Source organism: Pseudophryne corroboree, chromosome 12 (genome assembly GCF_028390025.1).
Source record: "Pseudophryne corroboree isolate aPseCor3 chromosome 12, aPseCor3.hap2, whole genome shotgun sequence".
NCBI classification, from domain to species: Eukaryota; Metazoa; Chordata; class Amphibia; order Anura; family Myobatrachidae; genus Pseudophryne; species Pseudophryne corroboree.
The window spans coordinates 53,583,130-53,601,791 of record NC_086455.1 but is presented as its reverse complement, the minus strand read 5'-3'; the positions used below and the strand labels follow the sequence as shown (position 1 = coordinate 53,601,791).

General features: G+C 50.5%; 1 protein-coding gene across 5 annotated transcripts in view; it reads left to right on the top strand.

Annotated features, from left to right (window-relative positions):
• The first annotated feature begins 212 nt into the window (after positions 1-212).
• CCDC9B (coiled-coil domain containing 9B) overlaps positions 213-18,662 on the top strand; it is a 324,503-nt gene continuing 306,053 nt past the window's right edge. Inside the window, exons 1-2 of one of the 5 annotated variants that reach the window (XM_063947519.1) lie at positions 213-341; positions 473-547. The gene's annotated coding sequence lies outside the window, so the exon portion shown is untranslated. Of the gene's footprint in view, positions 548-18,662 lie in introns of all 5 variants that reach the window. The other 4 variants (XM_063947517.1, XM_063947518.1, XM_063947520.1 and 1 more) reach the window with 4 other exon arrangements.

Sequence of the window (18,662 nt, the reverse complement as noted above, 5' to 3'; positions counted from 1 at the left end):
AAAACCTCAGTGGAATGAAACACAGTTTTGGATAATCTAGGAGCTAGGACTTGTTGCGTTCACTAGTCTCAGTCATATAAATAACATCCAGCGACACTGTTGCTACTGGAACCCCATTATTGGACCATACCACTTTGTCATACCACCCCACGGTCTGGCGCAGTTGGTAGCGGCGGCCGCGCTGTGGGCAGGAGGGAGATGGGCGTATAGACCCTGCTGCGCGTAGTTTCCGCCGTGGCTGTGACCTTTGGCGGTTGCAGGCGTTAGAGGTTGCCGCTGGTCACCTGATCCTTGCGCTCACACAGCAGGCGCGCTATTGGCGGTGTGTAGGTGGCCGCTACGTGCGTCTGGCCGCATCCTTTGTGTTGCAGCAGGTTATCCTGGGGCACGTACGCCTCTGTGGGCTGTGCACCTATACTGTGTCCCTGGTGTGTTATCTGAGTGTTTGCTCACCCTAGTCTCCTTCCTGCAGATATGTGACGCCGCCAGACCAGATAACCTGCTTGTGGGAAACCCTACAGATCAGTCTTGCTCACTTTAATACTAGGTAAGTACTTGTTTATTTTGGTGTTGCATTTCCCTGCTATTATAATTTCTCTATCGTCCTAGTGGATGCTGGGGTTCCTGAAAGGACCATGGGGAATAGCGGCTCCGCAGGAGACAGGGCACAAAAAGTAAAGCTTTTCCGATCAGGTGGTGTGCACTGGCTCCTCCCCCTATGACCCTCCTCCAGACTCCAGTTAGATTTTTGTGCCCGGCCGAGAAGGGTGCAATCTAGGTGGCTCTCCTAAAGAGCTGCTTAGAGAAAGTTTAGCTAGGTTTTTTATGTTACAGTGATTCCTGCTGGCAACAGGATCACTGCAGCGAGGGACTGAGGGGAGAAGGAGTCAACTCACCTGCGTGCAGGATGGATTGGCTTCTTGGCTACTGGACATCAAGCTCCAGAGGGACGATCACAGGTACAGCCTGGATGGTCACCGGAGCCGCGCCGCCGGCCCCCTTGCAGATGCTGAAGACAGAAGAGGTCCAGAATCGGCGGCTGAAGACTCCTGCAGTCTTCTAAAGGTAGCGCACAGCACTGCAGCTGTGCGCCATTTTCCTCTCAGCACACTTCACACGGCAGTCACTGAGGGTGCAGGGCGCTGGGAGGGGGGCGCCCTGGGAGGCAAAATGAGTACCTATAAAGGCTAAAAATACCTCACATATAGCCCTAGAGGCTATATGGAGATATTTAACCCCTGCCTGATTTCTCAAAATAGCGGGAGACGAGCCCGCCGGAAAAGGGGCGGGGCCTATCTCCTCAGCACACGGCGCCATTTCCTCTCACAGCTCCGCTGGTCAGGACGGCTCCCAGGTCTCTCCCCTGCACTGCACTACAGAAACAGGGTAAAACAGAGAGGGGGGGCAAATTTATGGCGATATTTTTATATAACAAAGCAGCTATAGGGGAGCACTTATTATAAGGCTATCCCTGATATATATATAGCGCTTTTGGTGTGTGCTGGCAAACTCTCCCTCTGTCTCCCCAAAGGGCTAGTGGGTCCTGTCTTCATTAGGAGCATTCCCTGTGTGTCTGCTGTGTGTCGGTACGTGTGTGTCGACATGTATGAGGACGATATTGGTGTGGAGGCGGAGCAATTGCCAAATATGGGGATGTCACCTCCTAGGGGGTCGACACCAGAATGGATGCCTTTATTTATGGAACTACGGGATAGTGTCAACACGCTAAAGCAGTCGTTTGACGACATGAGACGGCCGGACAATCAATTAGTGCCTGTCCAGGCGACTCAAACACCGTCAGGGGCTGTGAAACGCCCTTTGCCTCAGTCGGTCGACACAGACCCAGACACAGGCGATGACTCCAGTGGTGACGGTGACGAATCAACCGTATTTTCCAGTAGGGCCACACGTTATATGATTTTGGCAATGAAGGAGGCGTTACATTTAGCTGATACTACAGGTACCACTAAACAGGGTATTATGTGGGGTATGAAAAAACTACCTATAGTTTTTCCTGAATCAGAAGAACTAAATGACGTGTGTAATGAAGCGTGGGTTGCCCCTGATAAAAAGCTGATAATTTCAAAGAAATTATTGGCATTATACCCTTTCCCGCCAGAGGTTAGGGAGCGCTGGGAAACACCTCCTAGGGTGGACAAGGCGCTAACACGCTTATCTAAACAAGTGGCGTTACCCTCTCCTGAGACGGCCGCACTTAAAGATCCATCAGATAGGAGGATGGAAAATATCCAAAAAAGTATATACACACATGCAGGTGTTATACTACGACCAGCTGTAGCAACTGCCTGGATGGGCAGTGCGGGGGTAGTTTGGTCAGAATCCCTGATTGAAAATATTGATACCCTGGACAGGGACAATATTCTACTGTCGTTAGAACAAATAAAGGATGCATTTCTTTATATGCGTGATGCACAGAGGGATATATGCACACTGGCATCACGGGTAAGTGCTATGTCCATTTCGGCCAGAAGAGCTTTATGGACGCGACAGTGGACAGGCGATGCGGATTCAAAACGGCATATGGAAGTTTTGCCGTATAAGGGGGAGGAGTTATTTGGAGTCGGTCTATCAGATTTGGTGGCCACGGCTACAGCCGGGAAATCCACCTTTCTACCTCAAGTCACTCCCCAACAGAAAAAGGCACCGACTTTTCAACCGCAGCCCTTTCGTTCCTTTAAAAATAAGAGAGCAAAGGGCTATTCATATTTGCCACGAGGCAAAGGTCGAGGGAAGAGACAGCAACACGCAGCTCCTTCCCAGGATCAGAAGCCCTCCCCGGCTTCTACAAAAGCCTCAGCATGACGCTGGGGCTTCTCAAGCGGACTCGGGGACGGTGGGCGGTCGTCTCAAAAATTACAGCGCGCAGTGGGCTCACTCGCAAGTAGATCCCTGGATCCTGCAGATAATATCTCAGGGATACAGGTTGGAATTAGAGACAGATCCACCTCGCCGTTTCCTGAAGTCTGCTTTACCAACGTCCCCCTCCGAAAGGGAGACGGTGTTGGAAGCCATTCACAAGCTGTACTCTCAGCAGGTGATAGTCAAGGTACCTCTTCTGCAACAAGGGAAGGGGTATTATTCCACTCTTTTTGTGGTACCGAAGCCGGATGGCTCGGTAAGGCCTATTCTAAATCTGAAGTCCTTGAACCTGTACATAAAGAAGTTCAAGTTCAAAATGGAGTCACTCAGAGCAGTGATAGCGAACCTGGAAGAGGGGAACTTTATGGTATCCTTGGACATCAAGGATGCGTATCTCCACGTTCCAATTTACCCCTCACACCAGGGGTACCTCAGGTTCGTTGTACAAAACTGTCACTATCAGTTTCAGACGCTGCCGTTCGGATTGTCCACGGCACCTCGGATCTTTACAAAGGTAATGGCCGAGATGATGATTCTTCTTCGAAGAAAAGGCGTATTAATTATCCCATACTTGGACGATCTCCTAATAAGGGCGAGGTCCAGAGAACAGCTAGAGATGGGATTAGCACTGTCTCAAGAAGTGCTAAAACAGCACGGGTGGATTCTGAATATTCCAAAATCCCAGTTAATGCCGACAACTCGTCTGCTGTTCCTAGGGATGATTCTGGACACGGTTCAGAAAAAGGTTTTTCTCCCGGAGGAAAAAGCCAAGGAGTTATCCGAGCTTGTCAGGAACCTCCTAAAACCAGGAAAGGTGTCTGTACATCAATGCACAAGAGTCCTGGGAAAAATGGTGGCTTCTTACGAAGCGATTCCATTCGGCAGATTCCACGCAAGAATTTTCCAAAGGGATCTGTTGGACAAATGGTCAGGGTCGCATCTTCAGATGCACCTACGGATAACCCTGTCTCCAAGGACAAGGGTGTCTCTTCTGTGGTGGTTGCAGAGTGCTCATCTATTGGAGGGCCGCAGATTCGGCATACAGGATTGGATCCTGGTGACCACGGACGCCAGCCTGAGAGGCTGGGGAGCAGTCACACAAGGAAGAAACTTCCAGGGAGTATGGACGAGCCTGGAAACGTCTCTTCACATAAACATTCTGGAACTAAGAGCAATATACAATGCTCTAAACCAGGCAGAACCTCTGCTTCAGGGAAAACCGGTATTGATCCAGTCGGACAACATCACGGCAGTCGCCCATGTGAACAGACAGGGCGGCACAAGAAGCAGGAGGGCAATGGCAGAAGCTGCAAGGATTCTTCGCTGGGCAGAGAATCATGTGATAGCACTGTCAGCAGTGTTCATCCCGGGAGTGGACAACTGGGAAGCAGACTTCCTCAGCAGACACGATCTTCACCCGGGAGAGTGGGGACTTCATCCAGAAGTCTTCCACATGCTGGTAACCCGTTGGGAAAGACCAATGGTGGACATGATGGCGTCTCGCCTCAACAAAAAACTGGACAGGTATTGCGCCAGGTCAAGAGATCCGCAGGCAATAGCTGTGGACGCGCTGGTAACGCCTTGGGTGTACCAGTCGGTGTATGTGTTTCCTCCTCTGCCTCTCATACCAAAAGTATTGAGAATTATACGGCAAAGAGGCGTAAGAACGATACTAGTGGTTCCGGATTGGCCAAGGAGGACTTGGTACCCGGAACTTCAAGAGATGCTCACGGAAGATCCGTGGCCTCTACCTCTAAGGAGGGACTTGCTTCAGCAGGGTCCCTGTCTGTTTCAAGACTTACCGCGGCTGCGTTTGACGGCATGGCGGTTGAACGCCGGATCCTAAAGGAAAGAGGCATGCCGGAAGAAGTCATTCCTACTTTGATTAAAGCAAGGAAGGAAGTAACCGTGCAACATTATCACCGAATTTGGCGAAAATATGTTGCGTGGTGCGAAGATCGGAGTGCTCCGACGGAGGAATTTCAACTGGGTCGATTCCTACATTTCCTGCAATCAGGATTGTCAATGGGTCTCAAATTGGGATCTATTAAGGTTCAAATTTCGGCCCTGTCGATTTTCTTTCAAAAAGAATTGGCTTCAGTCCCTGAAGTCCAGACCTTTGTTAAGGGAGTGCTGCATATACAGCCTCCTGTGGTGCCTCCAGTGGCACCGTGGGATCTAAATGTGGTTTTGGACTTCCTAAAATCTCATTGGTTTGAACCACTAAAAAAGGTGGATTTGAAATATCTCACATGGAAAGTGACCATGCTTCTAGCCCTGGCTTCTGCCAGGAGAGTGTCAGAATTGGCAGCTTTATCTTACAAAAGCCCATATCTGATTTTCCATTCGGACAGGGCAGAACTGCGAACTCGTCCGCATTTTCTCCCTAAGGTGGTGTCAGCATTTCATCTGAACCAGCCTATTGTAGTGCCTGCGGCTACAAGTGACTTGGAGGACTCCAAGTTACTGGACGTTGTCAGAGCATTAAAAATATATATTGCAAGGACAGCTGGAGTCAGAAAATCTGACTCGTTGTTTATATTGTATGCACCCAACAAGATGGGTGCTCCTGCGTCTAAGCAGACGATTGCTCGTTGGATCTGTAGCACAATCCAACTTGCACATTCTGTGGCAGGCTTGCCACAGCCTAAATCTGTAAAGGCCCACTCCACAAGGAAGGTGGGCTCATCTTGGGCGGCTGCCCGAGGGGTCTCGGCATTACAACTTTGCCGAGCAGCTACGTGGTCAGGGGAGAACACGTTTGTAAAATTTTACAAATTTGATACTCTGGCTAAGGAGGACCTGGAGTTCTCTCATTCGGTGCTGCAGAGTCATCCGCACTCTCCCGCCCGTTTGGGAGCTTTGGTATAATCCCCATGGTCCTTTCAGGAACCCCAGCATCCACTAGGACGATAGAGAAAATAAGATTTTACTTACCGATAAATCTATTTCTCGGAGTCCGTAGTGGATGCTGGGCGCCCATCCCAAGTGCGGATTATCTGCATAAGTTGTACATAGTTATTGTTAACTAATTCGGGTTATTGTTAAAGGAAGCCATCTTTCAGAGGCTCCGCTGTTATCATACTGTTAACTGGGTTTAGATCACAAGTTGTACGGTGTGATTGGTGTGGCTGGTATGAGTCTTACCCGGGATTCAAAATCCTCCCTTATTGTGTACGCTCGTCCGGGCACAGTACCTAACTGGAGTCTGGAGGAGGGTCATAGGGGGAGGAGCCAGTGCACACCACCTGATCGGAAAAGCTTTACTTTTTGTGCCCTGTCTCCTGCGGAGCCGCTATTCCCCATGGTCCTTTCAGGAACCCCAGCATCCACTACGGACTCCGAGAAATAGATTTATCGGTAAGTAAAATCTTATTTTATACATACTTAGGGTTCCTGTCACAGGATAAATGATTTGTTCCATCTAGTCCTAGACCAGGGGTTCCCAAACGCTGTCCCCAGCGCACCCTAAACTGCCCAGGTGTTAAATATACCTATGTCTCCGCACAGATGGTTAACTCAAGCTGACAGGTACTAATTAAGTCACCTGTAGTCAAGCATGGATATACTTAAAACCTGGGCCTTTAGGGTGCCTTGTGGACCGCATATGGGAATCTCTGAACTAGACCATATTGAAGGGAAGAGGGTTAAAGCAGGGGGTGTATTACGAATTGCCGGCTGTCTGGATCCTGGCGCCCAGCATACTGGCACCGGGATCCTGGCAGCCGGAATGCCGGCAGCGGGGTGAGCGCATAAGAGCCAGCTTGCCACACTATATTTATTCTTCCTCCAGGGGTGTCGTGGACACTCCAAGAGGGAGAATAGTTGTCAGTATGACAGTTGCTAAATCCTAGTGGGCTAAAGAACCTTTCACGTCCAGTGGGAGGAGCAAGACCGGGGGCTTGCACTTTCACTAACCACGCCACCACTGGTTGCCTTTAGTAACCAGGTAGCGAGCGGAGCGAGCCACCGTGCCCGGAGCGTGGCGAGCAAAACGAGCCTGCAAGGGTCCATTTGGGTCCCTTCCTACCTTGCTCCTCTCCAACTTGAATTTAGACCTAACCTTGTCGGTATACTGGCTGTCGGGATCCCGGTGCTGGTATGCTGAGCGCCGGGATCCTGACAGCCGGTATAAAGAGTGCCACCCTAAAGCAGGATCCATGGTAAATACATTGGAAAAGCCAGAACCAAACTAAATGGACACACAAACACCCTGCAGAAAATTAGCGTGGAAGCTGTTTTTCTTCCAGTGTATTTCATTGGATCTGGCTTTTTGCAGCGGGGTACACTGTGTTCCACAGGGAATACATCGGGGGTGTAGAGATGGCTCTTGATCCATAGACTACAACATGCTAAAGCTTTAGACTGTCCCAGAATGCATTGCGGGGCCGCCTCTATAACCCCGCTTCCAGGTACTGTGAGCTCAGTTTTAGAGTTGGTGCCTGCATGAAGCAGGTCACTTAACAGGGTGGCTGCGCTAGGCAGCCCTGAAAAAGCTTTTTAGAAGACATCAAGGGTTGCAGCACTTCTTACAGTATGTCAGTGGGATATTGTGCTGCGGCTCCATCACCTCCCCAGCGGCGTTGCATACTCCCGCTGCCTCTGTTCCCGGATACTTGCGGCGTAGGCGCTCTGGTTCCTAGGCACACCACTGCAGATGGTCTCCTGGATCGCATGGCTCTTACTAAGGGAGGAGGTAAAAGGGTCCCCCAGGCGGGACCCGCCATTGAATCGCGTTCCATGCGCGGATAAAAGGAGACGAACCGCAATGCTGGCGTGGACACTGTGACAGAGCAGGGACCCCACTATGTCCACCAGGGCATGGGAGCACAAGTCGGATAGTAAAATATCCACTTTAAGAAGGCTCCATAGTACCCGGAGGTGTGGACCAGCATAGGGGAAAAGGCGCTTGACCTGTAGCCCCTCTCCCAGCTCTGGGCGCCATCTACTGCTGGTGTTCCCACCTTGGAACTGCCTCACACTCTCCCTCACTCCCTGACTGAGACTGGCCGCCATCTTCTCACAGTAGCTGCGACTGGTCTCCGGGACTGCATGGAGAGGTCTCCTCTGTAAATCTGCCTGAATCATCAGACACAAGTATTCTACATGTCCTTTTAAGACCGTGTTAGTTAAGAATAAGTGTACTACTACCAGAATATATTGTGCAAGTATTCTGATATATACATCCGGTCTCGGACCGCGCATAATATAATATATTTCTCTAACGTCCTAAGTGGATGCTGGGACTCCGTAAGGACCATGGGGAATAGCGGCTCTGCAGGAGACTGGGCACAACTAAAGAAAGCTTTAGGACTACCTGGTGTGCACTGGCTCCTCCCACTATGACCCTCCTCCAGACCTCAGTTAGAATTTTGTGCCCCGGCTGAGCTGGATGCACACTAGGGGCTCTCCTGAGCTCTTAGAAAGAAAGTAATAGTTTAGGTTTTTTATTTTCAGTGAGATCTGCTGGCAACAGACTCACTGCTACGAGGGACTAAGGGGAGAAGAAGCGAACCTACCTGCTTGCAGCTAGCTTGGGCTTCTTAGGCTACTGGACACCATTAGCTCCAGAGGGATCGAACACAGGCCCAGCCTCAGTCGTCCGGTCCCGGAGCCGCGCCGCCGTCCACCTTACAGAGCCAGAAGCAAGAAGACGCTCCTGGAAATCGGCGGCAGAAGACTTCGGTCTTCAACAAGGTAGCGCACAGCACTGCAGCTGTGCGCCATTGCTCCTCATGCACACCTCACACTCCGGTCACTGATGGGTGCAGGGCGCTGGGGGGGGGGGGGGGGCGGGGCGCGCGCGCCCTGGGCAGCAATATAGAATACCTTGCTGGCATAAAAAGCACATAATATAGTCAGAGACTATATATGTGCAAAATACCCCTGCCAGATATCCATAAAAAAGCGGGAGAAGTCTGCCGAAAAAGGGGCGGGGCTATCTCCCTCAGCACACTGGCGCCGTTTTCCCTCACAGCTCCGCTGGGAGGATCGCTCCCAGGCTCTCTCCCCTGCAGTTTCCAGACTACACAGGGTAAAAAAGAGAGGGGGGACACTAAATTTAGGCGCAGTATTACCTATATAAGCAGCTATTGGGAAAAATCACTCAGTTATAGTGTTAATCCCTGTGTTATATAGCGCTCTGGTGTGTGCTGGCATACTCTCTCTCTGTCTCCCCAAAGGGCTTTTGTGGGGTCCTGTCCTCAGTCAGAGTATTCCCTGTGTGTGTGCGGTGTGTCGGTACGGCTGTGTCGACATGTTTGATGAGGAGGCTTATGTGGAGGCGGAGCAGGTGCCGATAAATGTGATGTCACCCCCTGCGGGGTCGACACCTGAATGGATGGTAATGTGGAAGGAGTTACGTGATAGTGTCGACTCTTTACATAAGAGGTTTGACGACATAACAGATGTGGGACAGCCGGCTTCTCAGCTCGTGCCTGCCCAGGCGTCTCAAAAGCCATCAGGGGCCTTAAAACGGCCGCTACCTCAGATGGCAGACACTGATGTCGACACGGATACCGACTCCAGTGTCGACGACGAGGAGACTACTGTACATTCCAATAGAGCCACCCGTTATATGATTGCGGCAATGAAAAATGTCTTGCACATTTCTGATGTTACCCCAGGTACCACAAAAAAGGGTATAATGTTTGGGGAGAAAAAACTACCAGTGGTTTCTCTAACGTCCTAGTGGATGCTGGGGACTCCGAAAGGACCATGGGGAATAGCGGCTCCGCAGGAGACCGGGCACAAAAGTAAAAGCTTTAGGACTAGCTGGTGTGCACTGGCTCCTCCCCCTATGACCCTCCTCCAAGCCTCAGTTAAGATTTTGTGCCCGAACGAGAAGGGTGCAATCTAGGTGGCTCTCCTGAGCTGCTTAGAGTAAAAGTTTAAATAGGTTTTTTTATTTTCAGTGAGACCTGCTGGCAACAGGCTCACTGCACCGAGGGACTAAGGGGAGAAGAAGCGAACTCACCTGCGTGCAGAGTGGATTGGGCTTCTTAGGCTACTGGACTTTAGCTCCAGAGGGACGATCACAGGCCCAGCCATGGATGGGTCCCGGAGCCGCGCCGCCGTCCCCCTTACAGAGCCAGAAGACTGAAGAGGTCCGGAAAATCGGCGGCAGAAGACGTCCTGTCTTCACTAAGGTAGCGCACAGCACCGCAGCTGTGCGCCATTGCTCTCAGCACACTTCACACTCCGGTCACTGAGGGTGCAGGGCGCTGGGGGGGGGGCCCTGAGACGCAATAAAAACACCTTTTTTGGCAAAAAATACATCACATATAGCTCCTGGGCTATATGGATGTATTTAACCCCTGCCTAATTTTACATAAAAAAGCGGGAGAAAGGCTCCGCCCCTTTTTCGGCAGCCTATCTCCTCAGCACACTGGCGCCATTTTTTCCTCACAGCTCCGTTGGAGGAAGGCTCCCCTGCAGTCCTGCACTACAGAAACCGGGTAAAACAAGAGAGGGGGGGCACTAAATTGGCATATAAATATATACAGCAGCTATATTAGGGAAAAACACATATATATATATATATATATATCTCTATAGCGCTCTGGTGTGAGCTGGCAAACTCTCCCTCTGTCTCCCCAAAGGGCTAGTGGGGTCCTGTCCTCTGTCAGAGCATTCCCTGTGTGTGTGCTGTGTGTCGGTACGTTGTGTCGACATGTATGAGGAGGAAAATGGTGTGGAGGCGGAGCAATTGCCTGTGTTAGTGATGTCACCCCCTAGGGAGTCGACACCTGACTGGATGGTCTTATGGAAAGAATTACGTGATAGTGTCAGCACTTTACAAAAGACTGACGACATGAGACAGCCGGCAAATCAGTTAATACCTGTACAGGCGTCTCAAGCACCGTCAGGGGCTCTAAAGCGCCCGTTACCTCAGGTCGATACAGACACGGACACTGACTCCAGTGTCGACGGTGAGGAAACAAACGTATTTTCCAGTAGGGCCACACGTTACATGATCACGGCAATGAAGGAGGTTTTGAACATTTCTGATACTACAAGTACCACAAAAAAGGGTATTATGTGGGGTGTGAAAAAACTACCCGTAGTTTTTCCAGAATCAGATGAATTAAATGAGGTGTGTGATGAAGCGTGGGTTTCCCCCGATAAAAAACTGCTAATTTCTAAAAAGTTATTGGCATTATACCCTTTCCCGCCAGAGGTTAGGGCGCGTTGGGAAACACCCCCTAGCGTAGATAAGGCGCTCACACGCTTATCAAAACAAGTGGCGTTACCGTCCCCTGATACGGCCGCCCTCAAGGAACCAGCTGATAGGAAGCTGGAAAATATCCTTAAAAGTATATACACACATACTGGTATTATACTGCGACCAGCAATCGCCTCAGCCTGGATGTGCAGTGCTGGGGTGGCTTGGTCGGATTCCCTGACTGAAAATATTGATACCCTGGACAGGGACAATATATTATTGACTATAGAGCATTTAAAGGATGCATTTCTATATATGCGAGATGCACAGAGGGATATTTGCACTCTGGCATCAAGAGTAAGTGCGATGTCCATTTCTGCCAGAAGAGGATTATGGACGCGACAGTGGTCAGGGGATGCGGATTCCAAACGGCATATGGAAGTATTGCCGTATAAAGGGGAGGAGTTATTTGGGGTCGGTCTATCGGACCTGGTGGCCACAGCAACGGCTGGAAAATCCACCTTTTTACCCCAAGTCACCTCGCAGCAGAAAAAGATACCGTCTTTTCAGGCTCAGTCCTTTCGTCCCCATAAGGGCAAGCGGGCAAAAGGCCACTCATATCTGCCCAGGGGCAGAGGAAGGGGAAAAAGACTGCAGCAGACATCCTCTTCCCACGAACAGAAGCCCTCCCCCGCTTCTGCCAAGTCCTCAGCATGACGCTGGGGCCTTGCAAGCGGACTCCGGCACGGTGGGGGCCCGTCTCAAGAATTTCAGCGCGCAGTGGGCTCACTCGCAAGTGGACCCCTGGATCCTGCAGGTAGTATCTCAGGGGTACAAATTGGAATTCGAGACGTCTCCCCCTCGCCGGTTCCCGAAGTCTGCTTTACCAACGTCTCCCCCAGACAGGGAGGCGGTATTGGAAGCCATTCACTAGCTGTATTCCCAGCAGGTGATAATCAAGGTACCCCTCCTACAACAGGGAAAGGGGTATTATTCCACGCTGTTTGTGGTACCGAAGCCGGACGGCTCGGTGAGACCCATTTTAAATCTAAAATCCTTGAACACTTACATAAAAAGGTTCAAGTTCAAGATGGAGTCACTCAGAGCAGTGATAGCGAACCTGGAAGAAGGGGACTATATGGTGTCTCTGGACATCAAGGATGCTTACCTCCATGTCCCAATTTGCCCTTCTCACCAAGGGTACCTCAGGTTTGTGGTTCAGAACTGTCATTATCAGTTTCAGACGCTGCCGTTTGGATTGTCCACGGCACCCCGGGTCTTTACCAAGGTAATGGCCGAAATGATGATTCTTCTTCGAAGAAAAGGCGTCTTAATTATCCCTTACTTGGACGATCTCCTGATAAGGGCAAGGTCCAGAGAACAGTTAGAGGTCGGAGTAGCACTATCTCAAGTAGTACTACGACAGCACGGATGGATTCTAAATATTCCAAAATCGCAGCTGATTCCGACGACACGTCTGCTGTTCCTAGGGATGATTCTGGACACAGTACAGAAAAAGGTGTTTCTCCCGGAGGAGAAGGCCAAGGAGTTATCCGACCTAGTCAGGAACCTCCTAAGACCAGGCCAAGTGTCAGTACATCAATGCACAAGGGTCCTGGGAAAGATGGTGGCTTCTTACGAAGCGATTCCATTCGGCAGATTCCACGCAAGAACTTTTCAGTGGGGTCTGCTGGACAAATGGTCCGGATCGCATCTTCAAATGCATCAGCGGATAACCCTGTCTCCAAGGACAAGGGTGTCTCTCCTGTGGTGGTTACAGAGTGCTCATCTCCTAGAGGGCCGCAGATTCGGCATTCAGGATTGGGTCCTGGTGACCACGGATGCCAGCCTGAGAGGCTGGGGAGCAGTCACACAGGGAAAAAATTTCCAGGGCTTGTGGTCAAGCATGGAAACGTCACTTCACATAAATATCCTGGAACTAAGGGCCATTTACAATGCCCTAAGTCAGGCAAGACCTCTGCTTCAGGGTCAGCCGGTGTTGATCCAGTCGGACAACATCACGGCAGTCGCCCACGTAAACAGACAGGGCGGCACAAGAAGCAGGAGGGCAATGATGGAAGTGGCAAGGATTCTTCGCTGGACGGAGAATCATGTGATAGCACTGTCAGCAGTGTTCATTCCGGGAGTGGACAACTGGGAAGCAGACTTCCTCAGCAGACACGATCTTCACCCGGGGGAGTGGGGACTTCACCCAGAAGTCTTCCACATGATTGTGAACCGTTGGGAAAAACCAAAGGTGGACATGATGGCGTCCCGCCTCAACAAAAAACTGGACCGATATTGCGCCAGGTCAAGGGACCCTCAGGCAATAGCTGTGGACGCTCTGGTAACACCGTGGGTGTACCAGTCAGTGTATGTGTTCCCTCCTCTTCCTCTCATACCAAAAGTACTTAGAATCATAAGAAGGAGAGGAGTAAAGACTATACTCGTGGCTCCGGATTGGCCAAGAAGGACTTGGTACCCGGAAATTCAAGAGATGCTCACGGAAGACCCGTGGCCTCTACCTCTAAGAAAGGACCTGCTCCAGCAGGGACCATGTCTGTTCCAAGACTTACCGCGGCTGCGTTTGACGGCATGGCGGTTGAACGCCGGATCCTGAAGGAAAAAGGCATTCCGGATGAAGTCATCCCTACCCTGATCAAAGCCAGGAAGGATGTAACCGTACAACATTATCACCGTATTTGGCGTAAATATGTTGCGTGGTGCGAGGCCAGGAAGGCCCCTACAGAGGAATTTCAACTGGGTCGTTTCCTGCATTTCCTGCAAACAGGACTGTCTATGGGCCTCAAATTAGGGTCCATTAAGGTTCAAATTTCGGCCCTGTCAATATTCTTCCAAAAAGAACTGGCTTCTGTTCCTGAAGTTCAGACGTTTGTCAAGGGAGTACTGCATATACAGCCTCCTTTTGTGCCTCCAGTGGCACCTTGGGATCTCAATGTAGTTTTGGGATTCCTAAAATCACATTGGTTTGAACCACTCACCACTGTGGACTTAAAACATCTCACATGGAAAGTGGTAATGCTGTTAGCCCTGGCTTCAGCCAGGCGTGTCTCAGAATTGGCGGCTTTATCCTATAAAAGCCCTTACCTAATTTTTCATACAGACAGGGCAGAATTGAGGACTCGTCCTCAATTTCTCCCTAAGGTGGTTTCAGCTTTTCACTTAAACCAGCCTATTGTGGTGTCTGCGGCTACTAGGGACTTGGAGGATTCCAAGTTGCTGGACGTAGTCAGGGCCCTGAAAATATGTTTCCAGGACGGCTGGAGTCAGAAAATCTGATTCGCTGTTTATCCTGTATGCACCCAACAAGCTGGGTGCTCCTGCTTCTAAGCAGACGATTGCTCGTTGGATTTGTAGTACAATTCAGCTTGCACATTCTGTGGCAGGCCTGCCACAGCCAAAATCTGTAAAAGCCCATTCCACACGGAAAGTGGGCTCATCTTGGGCGGCTGCCCGAGGGGTCTCGGCTTTACAACTTTGCCGAGCAGCTACTTGGTCAGGGGCAAACACGTTTGCTAAATTCTACAAATTTGATACCCTGGCTGAGGAGGACCTGGAGTTCTCTCATTCGGTGCTGCAGAGTCATCCGCACTCTCCCGCCCGTTTGGGAGCTTTGGTATAATCCCCATGGTCCTTTCGGAGTCCCCAGCATCCACTAGGACGTTAGAGAAAATAAGAATTTACTTACCGATAATTCTATTTCTCATAGTCCGTAGTGGATGCTGGGCGCCCATCCCAAGTGCGGATTGTCTGCAATACTTGTACATAGTTACAAAAATCGGGTTATTGTTGTGAGCCATCTTTTCAGAGGCTCCTCTGTTATCATGCTGTTAACTGGGTTCAGATCACAGGTTGTACGGTGTGATTGGTGTGGCTGGTATGAGTCTTACCCGGGATTCAAAATCCTTCCTTATTGTGTACGCTCGTCCGGGCACAGTATCCTAACGGAGGCTTGAAGGAGGGTCATAGGGGGAGGAGTCAGTGCACACCAGCTAGTCCTAAAGCTTTTACTTTTGTGCCCGTTCTCCTGCGGAGCCGCTATTCCCCATGGTCCTTTCGGAGTCCCCAGCATCCACTACGGACTATGAGAAATAGAATTATCGGTAAGTAAATTCTTATTTTTTCCCCCATCTGATGAATTAAATGATGTATGTGGAGAAGCGTGGGCTTCCCCCGATAAGAAACTGGTAATTTCTAAAAAGTTACTAATGGTGTACCCTTTCCCGCCAGAGGACAGGTTACGCTGGGAGACGCCCCCTAGGGTGGATAAAGCGCTCACACGTCTATCGAAGGTGGCACTGCCGTCTCCGGACACGGCCGCCCTCAAGGAACCTGCTGATAGAAAGCAGGAGGCTATCCTGAAGTCTGTTTATACACACTCCGGCATTATACTGCGACCAGCTATTGCTTCAGCGTGGATGTGCAGTGCTGCAGCTGCATGGTCAGATTCTCTGTCAGAAAATATTAATACCTTAGACAGGGACACTATATTGCTATCCATAGAGCATATAAAAGACGCTGTCGTATACATGAGAGATGCACAGAGGGATATTTGCCGGCTGGCATCTAGAATAAATGCACTGTCCATTTCTGCCAGGAGGAATTTATGGACTCGGCAGTGGACAGGGGATGCAGATTCTAAAAGGCACATGGAAGTTTTGCCTTACAAGGGTGTGGAGTTGTTCGGGGATGGTCTCTCTGACCTAGTTTCCACAGCGACAGCTGGGAAATCAGCATTTTTACCCCATGTTCCCTCACAGCCAAAGAAAGCACCGTATTATCAGGTACAGTCCTTTCGGCCCCAGAAGGGCAAGCGGGTTAGAGGCGCGTCCTTTCTGCCCAGAGGTAGAGGAAAAAAGCTGCAAAATACAGCCAGTTCTCAGGAACAAAAGTCCTCCCCCGCTTCCTCAAAGTCCACAGCATGACGCTGGGGCTCCACTGGCGGAGCCAGGTGCGGTGGGGGCCCGTCTCAAGTACTTCAGCAATCAGTGGGCTTGCTCACAGGTGAATCCCTGGATTCTACAAGTGGTGTCTCAGGGTTACAAGCTGGAATTCGAGACGTCTCCCCCTCGCCGTTTCCTAAAATCTGCCTTGCCAACGACTCCCTTGGACAGGGAGGCAGTGCTAGAGGCAATTCACAAGCTGTATTCGCAGCAGGTGATAGTCAAGGTGCCCCTCCTTCAACAAGGAAGGGGTTACTATTCCACAATGTTTGTAGTACCGAAACCGGACGGTTCGGTCAGACCCATTTTAAATTTGAAAACATTGAACACATATATATAAAAAGATACAAGTTCAAGATGGAATCGCTCAGGGCGGTTATCTCAAGCCTGGAGGAAGGGGATTACATGGTATCACTGGACATCAAGGATACTTACCTGCATGTCTCCATTTACCCTCCTCACCAGGAGTACCTCAGATTTGTGGTACAGGAATGTCATTACCAATTCTAGACGTTGCCGTTTGGTCTGTCCACGGCACCGAGGGTATTTACCAAGGTAATGGACGAAATGATAATACTCCTTCGCAAGAAGGGAGTTATAATTATCCCGTACTTGGACGATCTCCTTATAAAGGCGAGGTCCAGGGAACAGTTGTTGATCGGAGTAGCACTAGCTCGGGAACTGCTACAACAGCACGGCTGGATCCTGAATATTCCAAAGTCGCAGCTTATTCCTGCAACGCGTCTATTGTTCCTGGGGATGGTTCTGGACACAGAACAGAAAAAGGTGTTTCTCCCAGAGGAGAAGGCCAAGGAGTTGTCTTCGCTAGTCAGAGACCTCCTAAAACCAAAACAGGTGTCGGTGCACCACTGCACGCGAGTCCTGGGGAAAATGGTAGCTTCTTACGAAGCAATTCCCTTCGGAAGGTTCCATGCAAGGATCTTTCAGTGGGATCTGTTGGACAAGTGGTCCGGATCGCATCTTCAGATGCATCGGATGATAACCCTGTCTGCAAGGACCAGGGTGTCTCTACTGTGGTGGCTGCAGAGTGCTCATCTTCTGGAGGGCCGCAGATTCGGCATACAGGACTGGGTCCTGGTGACCACGGATGCCAGCCTTCGAGGCTGGGGGGCAGTCACACAGGGAAGACATTTCCAAGGACTATGGTCAAGCCAGGAGATGTCTCTACACATAAATATTTTGGAACTAAGGGCCATTTACAATGCCCTAAGTCAGGCAAGACCCCTGCTTCTAAACCTGCCGGTGCTGATCCAGTCAGACAACATCACGGCAGTCGCCCATGTAAACCAACAGGGCGGCACGAGAAGCAGGGTGGCGATGGCAGAAGCCACAAGGATTCTCCGATGGGCGGAAAATCACGTGTTAGCACTGTCAGCAGTTTTCATTCCGGGAGTGGACAACTGGGAAGCAGACTTCCTCAGCAGGCACGACCTCCACCCGGGAGAGTGGGGACTTCATCCAGAAGTCTTCCGGCTGATTACAAACCGGTGGGAAAGACCACAGGTGGACATGATGGTGTCCCGCCTCAACAAAAAGCTAGAAAGATATTGCGCCAGGTCAAGGGACCCTCAGGCGATAGCGGTGGACGCTCTAGTGACACCGTGGGTGTACCAGTCGGTTTATGTGTTCCCTCTTCCTCTCATACCAAAGGTGCTGAGAATAATAATAATAAGAGTAAGAACTATACTCATTGTTCCGGATTGGCCAAGAAGAGCTTGGTACCCAGAACTTCAAGAGATGGTCTCAGAGGACCCATGGCCTCTACCGCTCAGACAAGACCTGCTGCAGCAGGGGCCCTGTCTGTTCCAAGGCTTACCGCGGTTGCGTTTGACGGCATGGCGGTTGAACGCCGGATCCTAAAGGAAAAGGGCATTCCGGAGGAAGTCATTCCTACGCTGATCAAAGCCAGGAAGGATGTGACCGCAAAACATTACCACCGCATATGGCGAAAGTATGTTGCGTGGTGTGAGGCCAGGAAGGCCCCAACGGAGGAATTTCAGCTGGGTCGATTACTGCACTTCCTACAGTCAGGGGTGACTATGGGCCTAAAATTGGGTTCCATTAAGGTCCAGATTTCGGCTCTGTCGATTTTCTTCCAAAAGGAACTGGCTTCACTGCCTGAAGTCCAGACGTTTGTTAAAGGAGTGCTGCATATTCAGCCCCCTTTTGTGCCTCCAGTGGCACCTTGGGATCTCAACGTGGTGTTGGATTTCCTAAAGTCGCATTGGTTTGAGCCACTAAAAACCGTGGAGATAAAATATCTCACGTGGAAGGTGGTCATGCTGTTGGTCTTGGCTTCGGCCAGGCGTGTGTCAGAATTGGCGGCTTTGTCATGTAAAAGCCCTTATCTGATTTTCCATATGGATAGGGTGGAATTGAGGACTCGTTCCCAATTCCTGCCTAAGGTGGTATCAGCTTTTCATGTGAACCAACCTATTGTGGTGCCTGCGGCTACTAGGGACTTGGAGGATTCCAAGTTGCTGGACGTAGTCAGGGCCCTGAAAATTTGTTTCCAGGACGGCTAGAGTCAGGAAAACTGACTCGCTATTTATCCTGTATGCACCCAACAAGCTGGGTGCTCCTGCTTCAAAGCAGACTATTGCTCGCTGGATCTGTAGCACGATTCAGCTTGC